This window comes from Nycticebus coucang, chromosome 14 (assembly GCF_027406575.1).
Source record: "Nycticebus coucang isolate mNycCou1 chromosome 14, mNycCou1.pri, whole genome shotgun sequence".
NCBI lineage: Eukaryota > Metazoa > Chordata > Mammalia > Primates > Lorisidae > Nycticebus > Nycticebus coucang.
The window spans coordinates 49,848,919-49,866,485 of NC_069793.1; the positions used below are offsets into that span (position 1 = coordinate 49,848,919).

General features: G+C 38.0%; 1 non-coding gene across 1 annotated transcript; it reads right to left on the minus strand.

The window, feature by feature from the left end:
• Positions 1-14,314: 14,314 nt before the first annotated feature.
• On the minus strand, positions 14,315-14,450 carry LOC128566220 (small nucleolar RNA SNORA21). Its single transcript, XR_008374507.1, has one exon. It is a non-coding gene; the product is annotated as a small nucleolar RNA SNORA21 (small nucleolar RNA).
• Positions 14,451-17,567: the final 3,117 nt, after the last annotated feature.

Below are 17,567 nucleotides of genomic sequence, written 5' to 3' on the forward strand. Positions count from 1 at the left end.
CTGGTTGCTAGTTTCTAAAATTAGTTCACAGTGGTGGTTATACAGCTCTGTAAATATGCTAAAAACCATTGAATTGTGTATACTTTAAGTGGATAAATTTTATGTTACACAAATTGCATTTTTAATAAAGCTATCTTTAAAAAAGAAACCACTGCCTAATCCATAGTCATAAGATTAATTCCCATGTTTTCTTCTAAGAATTGAATAGTTTTGGCTGTTACATTTAGATCTATGAGCCATTTTGAATTAATTTCTTATACGGTTGTAAGGAAGGGGTCCAGCGTCATAAATTTTATTTTATGCTCTTAAAAACATTATTCTGAGAGAGAATCGATAAGGCTTCCCCACCCTAACAAGAGTGAACCATGACCCAATGAGTGAAGAACTCACTCTACATCTTGGACTATATACCCTTAATTCTCTGGGTCTCAGTCTCCTTCCCTGTAAAATTCATAGATGGGATTGAATTGGGAGGCTCCTTCCAGCTCTTCAGGGCCATTTGTTGTGCAAGCATTGTGGGTGGAGAGCAATGACTCTTTTATTAAGAAAACACCTCATGTCTGTGACACCAGCTGCTTCTAAGTGATTTTTCTTCCAAAGGAAGCCATTGTCTGGCAATTACAGAGAAGGCTCTGCCAGAGCTCTGTGAAGCATTTTAGGGGGAAGAGGTGACACAATAAGGGAAGGAAACGTTTCCTATTGAAAAGCAGTCAATTGCCTTCAACAAGTTGCCAACAAACTGGAAAGTTGGTGTGTTTTTTTCCTCCTGGTTTCTGCTGAATGCCAGCTTTTGCAAGGTAAATAGAAAGGGTTAGATGAATGAGTTACAGACACCTCCAAATGAGCGAGAGGATTGTTTGTACAAAATTAGCAGGAGGAAATATGCCAAGCATTCAACCAAGCCACCATCACTGACATCATCAGAGGGAACAAAAATGAGGAAAATACAATGAAATATTTACTTTTACAATTGCAAATGTACTTTTACAATTTTGTAATTGCTATTCCTTTTTATTTACTTAAAAAAAATTAACCATGATATGGAGGGTTTTAAATATAAATTGGTTGGGTTGTTTACAAAACTTATTAAATAATTATGAAATCATTTTCATTCAAAAGCTTTAGCACCAAATTCTATAAGGTATTATTTGATTATGGTCTGTATATTCCATAATTTTTCCTGGAGTGTGGTCTTAACACGGTGAAAATATACAAAATGATAGTTATAAAAAGAAGGCAAAATGTATATTTGCAAAAGTTCCATTAAGTACGAAGTTTTAAAAAGACTATAGAATATTTGTAGCAGGGCTACCATATTTTTCTGAGATTTATTAAATATCTACCCCCATCTATAGACCATGCTTAACTCTCCATGTGTTTGCAAATTTTTCATGTCATGTGTTGACATCCTTTATTTATTTATTTTGAGACAGGGTCTTGCTCCGTGGCCCAGGCTAGAATGCAGTGGTGTCATCATATCTCACTGTAACCTCAAACTCCTGAGCTCAAGCAATCCTCCTGCCTCAGCCTTCCAAATAGCTAGGACTACAGACACTTGCCACCATGCCCGGTTAATCTGTCTATTTTTTTTTTTTTTTTTTTTAGAGAGATAAGAGTCTTGCTCTTGCTCAGGCTGGCCTCAAACTTTTGGCCTCAAGCAATCCTCTTGCTTTGGTCTCCCCCCCCAATACTAGAATTACAGGCATGAGCCACTGCCTCTGACTCTGACATCCTTATAAATTAAGTGTCTCACTCCCTTAACTAGGAGGGAAGAAAAAACCTAAGAGGCTGCAAAATCAGGACTTGTATTTTTCTCTTCCGAGCATCTCTTTCTCAGGCTTTTCCCCCTTCCAAACCATACAACAATGTGGGGAAGCAGCGTGTGGGTGGTGAGAAGGCAGGGTCAGACCTATAAGACCTGCCAGTTAGTTAAAGGTCAGCACGGAAGGGACTGTCTATGAAAGGACGAGGAAGCTGAACTTCTCTTGAGCCAACTGAACTGGAGGCCAGCCAATCTCTATCTCTTTCCTGGGCCAGAAGGGAGCACCCTACATCTCTGTGTGCCCCTGTACAAAAACAAAAATGCTCTGTAGAAATAACAGTCTAGTTTCACCTTTTAAGTGAACAGATTAAACCAGGTTTCAGCTGGGGGTCAAGGGACAGAGGACAGAAAGGACCAACCTCCTATTTGCTTGTCAGAAACTTACAGGCATATGTGGAAAGACTGAAACTAAATAAAGCTTTCTTATTAGCATAGGACTAGAGTTGTGAAATCTGGTCAAAGGATTTCATGCAACAATTCCATTTACACACACACACACACTCCCACAGCAATGGGTGAAAGTAAAGAAAAATTCAACATTTTAATTAGAGGAGATAACTGTTGTGATGTATAAATTCCTAGCATTTCTCATGTCAGTAATTTTTTTCTTTTACGCTAAAACATGAGCCTGGTACTTCCAAGTTTCTGCTTCCTACCCCCAAATGAAAGAGGAAGTAAAATTCTTTTCGCAAAAATAAAGCGTATATATTTTTTAAAAGAGCAGTAAACAAACATTAGATGACTTACTCTGAAACAATCTTCCTCTTTAATTGGGCTTTTCTTCGGATTACCTAAGAAGAAAAGTTGACGTCCAACTCCACATGTTCCTTTTTTGCTTTCATAAATGTCTTTCTCACATTTCCTTTATGGTGGGAGAAGTATTTCATTGTTCTGTGAAAACACAACTGTGGTCTGTGAAGTTTCAGTCATTAGTAAGGCAGCAGGTATAAAACTGAAAAACAGACATTCATGTCCAGAAATGGACTTTTTGGATCTTTCTGCATTTAAGTGATTTATTTTCTGGAAGTATGCATTGAACCATAAGCAATATTGTATCTCTCCTGAGGCATAATCTTTCCTAAATGCCTGTCTACTTCACTGTGTTTTTCAGAGGTAAGAATCCTAAGGCCTGGGTCCAACTGGGAGGAATGTTACCCAGGGTGGCCTGAGACAACATAGCTGGATGGGGAGTTCCAATTTTCATCATCTTAGTTACAAGAAGACAAGGTCATCCACAGAAGGCAACTTTGTGCATTTGTGGGCCAGGCAAAAGCAGAGAAGCAAGCAAGGAAGCTGAAAAGAAGGGAGGGGGGATGAGAACAGAGCGGGGAAGGTAGAAAGGGTTAAGGGAAACATTTCAGTTCTGAAGCCACAAATGGGAAAAATGTGCCAGAGGCTCTTTTTATGTTAGCTGTTGAGAGAGATTCACGGCTTACAGTAGCCACCCAGCACTCCAGGCTAAACACTGTCAAATCAATAGCTATACCAGATCTATTTTTATTCTTGCTTTTATATACTTTCTTTTCATCTTAATGCTATATGGTTTTTTATCCTTTAATTCTTCCTCCCATGGGTCTTGTTAAGCTCCATCCTTTAAAACTCCAGTTTTCTTTCTTTTTTTCTTTTAAGAGTTCTCTAAAAACAAGCAATTTTGTAGAGTTTTTCTTCCTGTTTTTTTTTTTTTGAGACAGAGTCTCACTCTGTGGCCCTAGGTGGAGTTCCCCATGATGCCATCATAGCTCACAGCAACCTCAAACTCTTGGGTTTAAGCAATCCTCCTACCTCAGCCTCCTGAGTAGCTGGGACTACAGACATGCACTGGCTAGTTTTTGTACTTTTTGCAGTGACTGGGTCTTGCCTTTGCTCAGACTGGTCTCAGACTTCCTGAGTTCAAGCAATCCACCCTCATGGGCCTCCCAGAGTGCTGGGATGATAGGCATGAGCCACTGAGCCCAGCCTGTTTTTTTTTTTCCCCTTTGTTCATGGAGTCTAATCTGGAAACTAGGACTTTATGTTGGCCTGGATTTCTCAGGGCTCTGATCAGCTCTGTGTAAAGTGAAATTGCTTGGCAACGGGCATAATAATAATTAAAAATAATAGCACAGAACTAAAAAATGACAGTCAAAAATACAAGGGAAAATGACATAGAGTCATAGGCTTTTGTCTGAAAATACCTATTCTGGCCTACTGAGAAGCACCCTACCAAATCAGTTAATAATCTCTCTCCACATGGAGAAAAGCAAAGCCAAAGGGAAATTTTGCCTTCAAGTGTAGGGTTTACTTTGTATATTACTTTCTGGTGAAATTCCCACATACAAATCAACCTTGGAAAACCCAGACGAAAACAATGGCTACCACTAGTCAGATTTCCAAAGGTACTTTTAAAACACAGAGTAGATTTGTCTTCCTGACACTACCTTAGAAAAGTTCGCTCTCACACCCAACCATGGTCATTTTATATCTGCCATTACTTATTCTTGTTGCTGAATGCAAGTCTTGTCAATGAGTTATTTTTTTAAAAATACCTTTTGAAATTACCCACACCCCAAACAGCAGCACTGCTGTGTGTATACACAAATGCTCTGGAAAGGCACAAGTCAGGTATTGGGTGTAGGCACAGGACAAACCGCATGGTCTGCCTTGGCAGCGCTGTCCTCACCTGCAAGCTGCCCACACACACTGGCTTCCAAATGGTGCTTTCTCTGATGCCAATTGGCTGACTGAGCTACTGTGGGAGGAAGGCTTTGGCGGTGGGGGGTAGCGGGGATGTGAATAAATATTTGTTAACCAAATTTCACGTTTAAAATTTGACTTACTCTTTGAACCAAATTCGCATTGAAAGTCCCACCTCTTCTTAAAAATCTTGGACATTGAAGAGTTAAAAGGGTATGGAAGCTGGCGTAGCCTAGGGCTGTCATCCAAGGCCAGCTGAAAAGGCAGCAGGAAGGGTTTGGTTCTGGCTGGGCTACACACAGGCCATCTGGATGCAGGGGAGGCCTAGAATGCCAGAGGCAGCTTTTCATTTTGGTGTTAGACTCCCCTGAGTATAGCCTGGGGAAAGCCTTTGCTTTAACACCCAAATTGAGAATCTTCTTTGAACAAAGATTTGATATTTGAATTTTACTCTTGATCTCCAAAACGCTGAGAAGCGGTATTTGAATTTTACCTAAAACAAACATCCACTACACATATTCTTTTTCGTAAAGAAGGTCGGAGAGAGCATTGTATACACCATTAAGCATACTTAGCTTAGAAAAGAATGTATACCAGATTCACTAGACTTACAAATACATAGAAATTATGTGTGGTCTTCAAATAATTTTGCTAAGAATAAACCTTCATAAGTTTTCCTGGCACAACAGATTGTCTGAACAAAAAAAAAAAAAAAAAAATTTTTTATATTGTACCCCTCTGTTGCTCTTATGAAGAATTATTTTATTGCTTTCCTAGATTTCACTTGAAAAAGCAATTATACCATATTGAAATTGCCTTTAAGCCTTTACAATTATTTTTTCTTCTCCATTTTCGTTCCATATGTAATTATGAAACATTTATAATTAATTATAGTAGGTATAATGTTAGCATGGGTAAGTTGTAATTCCTTTTACAGGAAATTTTTCTTTAGTGAAATTGAAAAAACAAACAAAAAACCCCTACAGGGAAATTATAGCAACTTCCTACTCGATATCACTCACGAACATACACTCTGTTTGGAAACCACCCTCTTTAAAAGATACAATCTATTCTTCCTTAGCTATAATGGTCTATGTTTGATTTGTATGTGTTATTCTTTAACAATTAAAGGAAAGGGTGAATGTAAATTCACTTGGACAAAACAAAACAGGAAAAAAAAGAATATTATCCTTAAGAGAATTCTTACCTTTAGGAAGAGAAAATGCATGTATCCTTCTGGGTAAGGGAGGTGGGGTAGGGAAGGAAGAATTTTTGTTTGCTTTGCAAGGCATTAATTGCCACCTAGCAGCAGAAAAGGGAATTGCGCAGGTAGTTGGGACTGAAATTCTAGAAAACATTCATTTTAAAGGACATATTACTTTTATTATCAAGAATATCTTAGGAATTATTAGCCTGTTGGTAGACTAAGAATGAAATTATTTCTCTTTTTCTTAAGGAAAGAAAAATAAATAAATGAAAATGTTTGGCTTATTTAGAGGAATACCCTTTCCATCATAAAATATCTGTTTTTTTGTTCCCCTTGTCACCCCAGCAACAGGCCAGAGGAAAAGAAATTCTGAAGCTGCCCCAGTGTGGGCTTTGGCCCATTAGAGAAATAAATATCTTTCATTTGTTTGTTTGTTTTTTACCTTTATTCATAGGTTTTATTTTTTAGGTTTATTTCAAAATTGAATATTATTTCAACAATATAAAATATTTTTATGTGGCATATAGTACTTAGTCATGCTTACTTTCAGATGTGGTTTTGAATTTTTGTTTAATTCTAGTGAAATTAAAATAATTTTCTGGTTTTTTTTTTTCTTTTTTCTTTTTTTTCTTGCAGTTTTTGGTCGGGGCCAGTTTTGAACCTCCCACCTCCAGTATATGGGGCTGGTACCTTACTCCTTGAGCCACAGAACCACCCAATTTTCTGTTGTTTTACATCATTCATTTGTCTCTTTCTCTTGGATCATACCCATCATTATACAAATGTACTGTTATTTTGCCAGCAGAAAAAAAGAAAAATCATCAACTTTCCCCTCATTCTGCACTCCTCTTCAGCTACCAACAACCCATTTCTCTGCTTCCCTTTAGTGAAACTGAAATATGTTACCAAGAAATAATTTTTCTTTTTTACTTTTAGTTATTTGCCTTTTTTTTTAATTGTTGGGGATTCATTAAGGGTACAAAAAACCAGGTTACATTGAGAAATACCTGTTTTTAATACAGAATGTAGTTTCAAAATAATCTCATGAAAATTTCTATAAATATGAGATCAGAATATATCTTATTGTGCTAACACAATGAGGAGTTTTTTTGTTTTGTTTTATTGAGACAGAGTCTCACTCAGTTGCTCTCAGTAGAGTGCTGAGGCATCACAGCTCACAGCAACCTCAAACTCTTGGGCTCAAGCGATTCTCTTGCGTCACCCTCCTTAGTAGCTGGGACTACAGGCTCTTGCCACAATGCCTGGCTATTTTTAGAGACAGGGGTCTCGCTCTTGCTCAGGCTGGTCTCGAACCCATGACCTCAGGCAATCCAGTGCTGGGATTACAGGAATGAGCCATCCTGCCTGGTCTGAGATATATATATATATTTTTATTTATTTATTTATTTATTTTTTTGTAGAGACAGAGTTTCACTTTATGGCCCTCAGTAGAGTGCCATGGCATCACACAGCTCACAGCAACCTCCAACTCCTGGGCCTAAGCGATTCTCAGCCTCCCGAGTAGCTGGGACTACAGGCACCCGCCACAACGCCCAGCTATTTTTTGGTTGCAGTTCAGCCGGGGCCGGGTTTGAACCCACCACCCTCAGTATATGGGGCCGGCGCCTTACCGACTGAGCCATAGGCGCCGCCCTGAGATATATTTTTTAATTGAGAAGACATTTTGTACAGAATGTAATAATTTCCAGACCAAATTATTCCTCAAATTTGTTAAAGAAACATGTCCTGATTTCAAATTCCATCTTCTGTGTTTTTATTTTTGTAGCAGTCACCCTAAATGTCAGTTTTTAAAAGAGATTCTTTATTGTTATGCAGTGAAATAAAAAAAAGTAAATATTGTCAAAGAGATTAAAGCATAATTAAATATTTAGGAAGACTTCCAAGCTAGCAAGATTTTTAACAGGTGTTTTTTTTTACTAAAAGTATAATTTATTTAAGAGATTAGATATGGGGAGGTGGCTCTGTACAATTCTAGTTTGCCACTATCTAGATAACCATTGGCATAACTACTATACTGATTATGTGATTATATTATCACTAAGACAACCAGTAACATTTTTGGAAGACAAATGCTAGTTCTAAAAGTAATAATAAGAGCTAATAAATACTGAGTGTTTGCGATGTGCTAAGCAGTGTACTAATCACCTTAAATGAGAAATGCAGTTAATCTTCACATAATCATAGAAGGTACCAACCAATATTATTTCCATTGTATCTACTTCAACAACAACAATGCAGCAACAATGACAATTAAAGTTCAGAAACGTAAAATAGGTCAGCAAAGCTCTCAGAGCTTCTAAGTAGCTAAACTCAAAGAGATACAGTTTTGTCTTAATATTGGAGTGCCCAGCTTTCAATCCTTGGAACTCTTTTCTATCTATTCTCACTCCAGTCTCATTGTTCAAAATAACTTCTCTATGATAACGACTCCGAATTTCAGATCTCCCATCTCGACTTCTCCACTGAACTCCAAATTCATATGCCAATCAACTACCCTACATCTCCACTTAACTATCTAATAGACATTCTAAACTTGAAATGTACAAAACCATATTCATCATCTTTTCCCCTAAACCTGACCCTCCTGTCTCTCCATCTCAATTCACTGCAACTATATTCTTCCATTTGCTCAGGTCAAAAATGTAAGAGTCATTTAACATCTTCTCTCTCTCGTGCCTATAACCAATCTATTAACAAAGTACTATTGATGGCAGTGTCTGTGGCTCAAAGGAGTAGGGCGCTGGCCCCATATGCCAGAGGTGGCGGGTTCAAACCCAGCCCCGGCCAAAAACAGCAAAAAAAAAAAAAGAAAGAAAGAAAAGTGAAGAAAGAAAAACAAAGTACTGTTGGCTCTGCATTCAAAATACATCCGGAATCCAACTTCCTACCACCTCACCATTACAACTCTCTTCTGAGCCATTGTCATGTCTTACTTGGACTACTCTAATAGCCTTGATCCTGTTAGCATGTTTGGCCCCCTGCAGTTTCAACATAAGAGTCAGGGTGATCTTTTATTTTTTATTTTTTGTTGCTGTTGGTGTTGTTTTTATTGTTTGGGATTCATTGACGGTATAAAGAATTAGGTTGCACTGATGGCATTTGTTAGATAAAGTCCCTCTCATAATTGTGCCCCCCTGATCTTCTAAAAATATCAGGCATAAGGCTGGGCATGGTGGCTCACACCTGTAATCCTAGCACTCTGGAAGGCCAGGGCAGTGGATTGACTGAGCTCAGGAGTTCAAGATCAACCTGAGCCAGGGCAAGACTCCGTCTCTAAAAATAGCCGGGTATTGTGGCAGGCACCTGTAGTTTCAGCTACTCAGGAGGCTAAGGCAAGCGAATCACTTTAGCCCAAAGGTTTGAGGTTACTGTGAGCTGTGTCACAAGGGCACTCTACCCAGGGTGACAAAGTGAGACTCTGTCTCAAAAAAAAAAAAAGAAAAAAAATCAGGCATGGCATTTCTCTATTCAAAACCTTTTAGTAACTTTATATCTCATTAAGAGTCAAAGTCCTTACTATGGCTTAAAGGCCTACATAGTCCCTTAATGTAACCCCGGTCTCATTTCCTCTCTGGTTTCATCCCATACTGCTCTTCCTTTCCGAAATTTTTATTTGTTTTGTGTACTGAGTTATTACTGGTGTCTTAGTAATAATGCTTGGCATATAGTAAGATAATCAATAAATGTTTGTTGAATGAATGGGAAATCTCTGACTCGAAAATCCCCCTTCGTGTGCTCTATGCATACATAGGTAGCTGAAGGTGATTGGCTGGACTCTTCAGAGTGGCTCTTGCATAAAATCCCCACTTGTGGACCAACAGAAGAGTTATTTAGTTTCTTGGAGTTTTATTGGCTTTCAGCTCCTCCAAACATGATTTGGGGATTTAGCTCAGGATACACCCTGGTTCTTAACTAGTAATTGCAAAATTGATCAGAAAGAGTATTTTGTAGGACAAATAGGACAGATTCTTGAGTGCCAAGAGCAATTAAAGAAATATCAGTATCACCAGATCTGGTACTGCAGAAAAACCCAGCAGCAAATCTATGTGAGATGACCAAATAATTTGAAGTAACTCCAGGTATTTCCACAATAATAAAGGCCCTTGAAACTATGTCTTAATACAATCCTGGATGGAGAGGAAATATTCACCGATAACTGAGACAGAATTTCCCACAATCCATGACAAGATGAGAGTTTAGCGTTCAATTCAAAGCTGATCTAAAGAAACACAGTATATTTCTTTCAATGGAATGAGAGTCACTTTCACACAACTAGTCAGAGAAAATTGGAAAATTCTGTTAGGATCTGGCTGGCAGAAATTAACTTTTTGAAAAAGTTTTATACACAGATATTTATATTATTAAATTTGGCATCATAGAAGACTCAGATCATAATTGACTTATTTTTCTATTTCCTTAACTATTATGATTTCTGCTTTTATAATAATTTTTATTTTAAAAGATAAATTTGTTTATTTTTTTAACAGTCAATCTTTGCTGTTATAGTCTGCAACCTTCAAAATGATTGTGTTGCTTCTAGGATTGATCAAAAGAAACACTCGAGATGAAATCTTGATGCAGCCAGATATAGGTAATACACTAAACAAAAAAAGTGTACAGCCTTCTTATGATGATAGTTTTCTAAATGGAAAAATATTTAGCTGCATTCACATAGACATTTATATTTGCTTTCAAGGGAAAATTTGCTTCTTTGGCAATATTTCATAAGTGAAGCAGAATTTTTTCCCCTTTTGTCTGAATACATTAGTTTCAGTCTTGCAAGATGTATCATGAGTTTTGGTGCTGTGTAACAATGAATTGTAATTAGCATGTGGTTCCGAATATATAATGCCAGGTTTTTAAAAATATCTTTACGGTTCTTTTCTATTTATAATTTCAAACTTTCGTAAAGTGTACCAAGAATTTCATAAATTTGTTTTCAGTAAACTGCTCTTTTTGACATGGTAGGTCATTAATCACAACACTTACTCTTATAACTGAAAACTTCTGATCATCTAGAACAGTGGTTCTCAACCTTCCTAATGTTGCGACCCTTTAATACAGTTCCTCACGTTGTGGTGACCCCCAACCATAAAATTATTTCGTTGCTACTTCATGAACTAACTGTAAGCTGGGTTTTCCCCCTATATATTTGAGCAAGTAGAAAACAGGGAAGGGCATATGTATAATAAACTTAGGTTCTATTAAATTTTCCAGTTGTTTCATATCTATCAATATTAACATTTCTAAATTATATTATAAACTCAACTTCAAGAAAACAGGTTTTTTTCCACATAAAAAAGTATTGTGTGCCTCCTGCACCCTGTAAAATCTTTATATCGTATTGTGTCAGTCAGGGTTTTGAACACTCGATAGGGGTGACTAAAGAGGGTGTAATCATACTCAGAACGTGGACAGGAAAGCAGCAAGGGGTAATGCAGTACCCCTACCAGCCTGAGGCCAACATGGAGGGAGGAAAGGTAATAAATACTTTGATATATTTCTCCTGTTCTCTTCTGATTTACTAGAGTCTTCCACTGCCTGAGCCCAATGAGAGGAAGGGATCTTGCTGATGCAATCCATAAAACATAAAGTAGATTAATGGGGCAAAAGAGACTATCTAGCACAGGGACATTAAAGTGTAAAAAATTCCAAAATTTTGCTATAAATATTTCCGAATTTAAAAGATTACTAGGAGAGCAAAGTTTTGGACTTAAATCTTTGGTACTATGTAATATATTTGGAATTATCAGTACTATTACTAAAGTACTTTTAATTCATCCACTAACTCTTTGAGCTATTGAACACCTAGATGTGTAACACATTAGATGTATATACAGAGGGAAATATTACACAGTCCCCATCCTTCAGTGGCTTATGATTTAACATATGGGGACAACATGTAAATAAATAAGTGCAATTAAGTATCATATTGTGTAGTTGGATGTTAATATGGGACTCTTTGTGTCTTAGTTTTGACTGAGACTCCAAGAAAGCACAAGGCCAACCATTCTCATATTCTACAGCAGAGTGGAAAACCACAAAAAGTAGAAATTGTGAATAAGAAGAGGAAGAGGAAGGGGGAGAGGGAGGGGAGGGGGATGAGCAGGAGGAGAAGAAGAAACGAAAAGGGTGGGGAGGAGGATTTTGAAACTCTTAATTGTCCACCCACAATTGGAGATTATCCATGCCAATGTTTATCTCAGAAAAAGATTGGAGTTGCTGTGAGTGGACAATTTTCCTCACTTCCTACCTAGGAAAAGAAGCTTTAATAACATTTTGATATATGACCCCCTAGGACTAGGGGTTAGGGGATCACACGTACTAGTGCCTGACTCATATCTGAGGAATTCATTCATTTTTTATATAGGACTTGTTAAGTATGGGCACTATTCTATGCAAAGGCAAATATAGCAGTGAACGAAATAGACACAATATCCCTGTCTTCATGGAGCTAACATTCTAGCACAATGTTTGTCAGACAGTTTGGCTGACTAACCCTAACCCTAACCCAGTTAGTAAAGATGTCAGCCAAAGATGAATTTTTGGATTTGGTCAATGTCTGCACTTTCTAAATCACAGCCTTTTTGTAGGTGCTTCTTTGGATCAGACAAGGGCTACTGGAAAGGGTCACCTGGAAAGATGAGGAGACTTCAAGAGAAGGATGGCATTGTACTCACAGATGCTAGCAATTAACATTGAGCCAATAACCAGAAGAGATATATTTGCCCAAGCACAAGTGGGGAGATTACCAGTATTTTCTCACTGGGGTAAGGTGAAATGGAGGTATTTTCAAAGAACCCATAAAATAACAACTATCAACTCTAAACACCCTTAATCACAGAACTGTATAGCCAAGTTAAGAACTTTCTTTCTTTTTTTTTTTTTGTAGAGACAGAGTCTCACTTTATGGCCCTCGGTAGAGTGCTGTGGCATCACACAGCTCACAGCAACCTCCAACTCCTGGGCTTAAGCGATTCTCTTGCCTCAGCCTCCCGAGTAGCTGGGACTACAGGCGCCTGCCACAACGCCCGGCTATTTTTTGGTTGCAATTTGGTTGGGGCTGGGTTTGAACCCGCCACCCTTGGTATATGGGGCTGGTGCCTTACCGACTGAGCCACAGGCGCCGCCCCCAGTTAAGAACTTTCTTTCCCCTTTCAACTTGAAAGAAGTAAGGCAATCTAGTTGGTGATAATGATGGGAGGAGACATTAGAAGAGAAATTTTAGACAGGGTCATAGAAAGGAAGTCAGCCTTTTCCCCCATTGTCATGGCAGGCTCAAGATAGGGGAATCAAGAAGCTTTGCCCTTAAAATGTTTATTATTATACTGGACATATTAATTACTGATATAAAGCTGTTTAATTGGCTAGTTTAACTTTTTTTTTTTTACATGAGTGACCAGAAAAGTCATCAGTTTTTGTACCTATCATGTTCAAGGAACATACCCTGTTTCCCCGAAAATAAGACATGCTCCAAAAATACGACCTACTTACAGGAAAGATAAGACGTCCCCTGAAAATAAGACCTAGCGGATCTTTGGGAGCACACCTTAAAATAAGACACACCTTATTTTGGGGGAAACAGGGTAGAAGAATTAACTCCACCAGGTGTGTTTTAACATGTGGGGAGAAATAAGTTATTTGCAAATTGGACCCTATATGTCTTAATTGTTCAATGTGCCAGTTATAGTTGAGATTTACATGGAAAAAAATGTCAACTTGGCTTTTACTATTATTTGATTCTTTAAACAATACTGAAATAATTTACCCATTACCTTTAAAGAAGTAGTGCTATGTTTGCCAATCCAATTTTCCTACAAGATATCTTCATTGATCTTAATGATCAAGATGCTTCTCAAGCCAAAGCCCTAAGATATGCAAAGAGGAGCTAAAAGTCATATAAAACTTTGATAAGCACTGGGACTTTCAGTTTTGACAAAAAGGTCAACAAAATGTCCCTTCTCTTGATGTACAAGTGGAGCTTTGATAAACATAAACATTTTGACAATTGACTGAAAAGTACAGCCAATTACTGTATGAATTATGAATGAAAGATATATCACAAAGCCCCAGATAGTTGTTTAGAAATAATAATAAAAAGAACAGGTTTTGGCCAGGCGTGGTGGCTCATGCCTATAGTCCCAGCGCTGTGGGAGGCTAAGGTGGGTGGATTTCCTGATCTCAGAGGTTCGAGACCAGTATAAGCAGGAGTGAGCCAGAGTGAAACCCCATCTCTACCAAAAAAAAAAAAAAAAGCCGGGCGTTGTGGCAGGCACCTGTAATCCTAGCTACTTGGGAGGCAAAGGGCAAGAGAATTGCTAAAGAAAGAACAGAAAACAAACAAACAAAAAAACCAACTTCAAACTAAGAAGAGTAAAAGCCAGCTGAAATTGAAAGCAAAAATTAAAAAAAAAAAAAGAACATATTTTGGGTTTTCATTTTATTTATTTTTTTCTTTAAAAGGATTTAAACAAAAGTCAATTTTTTTTTTTTTCAGAGTCGATTAGGCAGTTTCATCAGTATAACATTTTGGGAACACTTCCAGAGCCTCTCCCTCAACTCAATGCCCAAGCATTTAGTCCCCAAGAACACTTTGTCATACCACCAAATAAAGTAAAACAACACAAAATGCTGCCCCTTCACCCCAAAGCGGTGCTTTTAATCTACCCTTTCTTGACAGCTCAATGGGTCATTAGCAAAAGGCCCATTCAGTGCTTTTAAAAGGGAGGAAAGAATAGGTTTTGGAGCCTTGGATCTATCCTTCTTTCATTCAGTGAGTGTTTAGTGAATGCTTACTATATGCCAGACTTTGTTCCAAGTGCTAGGAATACCTCAGTATATAAAGTCACAAATCCATCTCCTTGGATGTTTGTGATTCCCTGCTATATATTTTTAGTGTCTGTACCCCCTCCCCAAGTTTTACTTGAGCTAGCTTCAGTGGCTTCCCTTTCTTGGTATCCAAAAGACTCCTTCTATGCATATAAAAGTGACACAGTAATAAGAGGTTACCATCCCTAATTGCAGGGAGTTCCTACAAGTCAATGAGAAAATGATTAACACAATAATAAATTGAGGAAAGGAATGAATTGGCAATTCACTAAAGTAACAAACAGCCAAGAAATACACAACATTATTGTCATCTGATCTTCATTGATAAACCAATCAAAAGCATACATTGGGGAAAGGAATCCCTATTCAATAAATGGTCCTGGGAAAATTGGGGATGATAACCACATGCAAAAGACTAAAACTGGATCTGTACATTTCACCACTATCAAAAATTGACACATGATGGATAAAAGATTTAAATCTAAGGCATGAAACAATAAAAATCCTAGGAGAAGACATAGGGAAAAACTCTTGATGATATTGGCCTGGGGGAAGTGGCAATTACAACAACAACAACAAAAATAAACAAATGGGACTTAATTAAGTTAAAGAGCTTCTGCACAGCTAAGGACACAACCATCAGAATTAAAGCAAATAGACAACCTTTAGAATGGAACAAGATATTTGCATGTTATGAATCTGACAAAGGGTTGGTAACTAGCATCTACAGAGAAATCTAATACACAAAAAAGAGCAAACAATCCCTTTACCACTGGGCAAGAGACATGAACAGAACCTTCTCTGAAGACGACAGACAAATGGCTAACATGAAAAAACACTCATTGTCTCTAATCATCAGAAAAATGCAAATCAAAACCATCCTGAGATATCACCTAAGCCCAGTGAGAATAGCCCACATCACAAAGTCCCAAAGCTGCCATGGATGTGGAGATAAGGGAACACTTTTATACTATTGATGGGGTTGCAAACTAATACAACCTCTTTGGAAAGAAGTATGGAGAATCCTCTAAGAGCTCAAAATAGACCTTCTATTTGATTCTGCAATCCCAATACTAGGTATCTACCCCCCCCAAAGTCATTTTATCACAAGGATATTTACACTAGATTGTTTATCGTAGCTCACTTTACAATAGTCAAGATGTGAAATCCCTAAGGGCTCATCAATCTATGACTGGATTAATGAATTATGATATATGTCTATCATGTATTTTTTTTTTGAGACAGGGTCTCACTATGTTGTCCTTGGTAGAGTGCTGTGGCATCACAGCTAACAGCAACCTCAAACTCTTGGGCTTAAGCAATTCTCTTGCCTCAGCCTCCCAAGTAGCTGGGATTACAGGTACCCACCACAATGCCTGGCTATTTTTTTGTTGCAGTTGTCACTGTTATTTTTTAGCAGGCCTGGGCCAGGTTCAAACCTGCCAGCCCTGGTATATGTGGCTGGCACCATAACCACTGTGCTACAGGCGCTGAGCCTATACCATGTGCTATTCAGCCACAAAAAAAAAAATATGGAGACTTTACATCTTTTGTACTAACTTGGATAAAGTTGAGGAACATTCTCTTTAGTAAAAGTATCACAAGAATAGAAAAGCAAGTATCTAATGTATCCAATACTAATATGAACCCAGTAGATGAACTAATACAGACCCACATAAGAGAAAAATTCAATTTAATTTAACTTAGGGGAAGGAGGAAGAAGGGAAGGAGATAGGAGGAGGAAGGTGGGGGATTGGTGTGCTCTCAGCTAAAGGACACAACGGTATATGGTACACCTCCTGAGTAAGGAGCAGAACTACAACAGGGACCTTGCCTAACAAGTGCAAGCATTGTAACCTAATTGTTTGCACCCTCATATTAATCTGAAATTTAAAAAAACATTAAAAAAATTTTTTACTAGTAATTAAGAAATACAAATAAAACTAAAGCAAGAAGGTTTTTTTTTCTACCTATCAACTTGATAAAGATAAAAACTACTTACAATATCCAGTTTTGGTGAGAGTATAAATAGACTCTTCAGACACTGCAGAATGTAAACTAATGCAATTTTTTTGCAATTTAGCCATATTTATCATAATTGTAGAAGTGCTTCCCTTTGACCGCACAATTCTTCTATGAATTCCTCATAAGGAGGTAATCAGGTAAGTCCACAAAAGGTGTGCATGTACAAGAATATTCATTATAGTATTTTCATAATAGCAAAATCTAGGAATAATTTAATTGCTCACCAATAATTAGGTAAATTATATTTCCCCACAATGAAATACTATACAACAAGTGAAAATAACATAAACCGGGGCGGCGCCTGTGGCTTAGTGAGTAGGACGCCGGCCCCATATGCCGAGGGTGGCGGGTTCAAACCTAGCCCTGGCCAAACTGCAACAAAAAAATAGCCGGGCGTTGTGGCGGGCGCCTGTAGTCCCAGCTGCTCGGGAGGCTGAGGCAGGAGAATCGCCTAAGCCCAGGAGTTGGAGGTTGCTGTGAGCTGTGTGAGGCCACGGCACTCTACCGAGGGCGATAAGGTGAGACTCTGTCTCTACGAAAAAAAAAAAAAGAAAATAACATAAACCGTTATTTATGCACATAAGATAGCCATAATTTTTTAATGTATACCTTATTTTTTAATTATCATTTATTATACTTTTGTGTGAGCCATTTGACTAGTCAGGTATATGGAAAAGAATTGTCAAAATGTTTATGTATTATATGACAATTTTTAAATAAGCATTTAATCTCAATATTCGTTCAGCAAAAGTAAGTACTTAATATGTGCTAGGCAAATATGGGCTGGTGAGGAACTAGAGGGTATCTGCAACACACACGAATTTTGCTGAAAATCCAACAAGGGCGACGAAATGAAGCGGTTCACCAGCTTTCGGCAGCTGCACATACTCCTCTGCCATGGTTTCGCGCCGTTGTTAGTTCCTAGATCCTCCGAAGCCCCGCCCACCCGCGGGGCTGGCTGGGAGTTTTGAGGGCGAAGGAGCGTTAGAA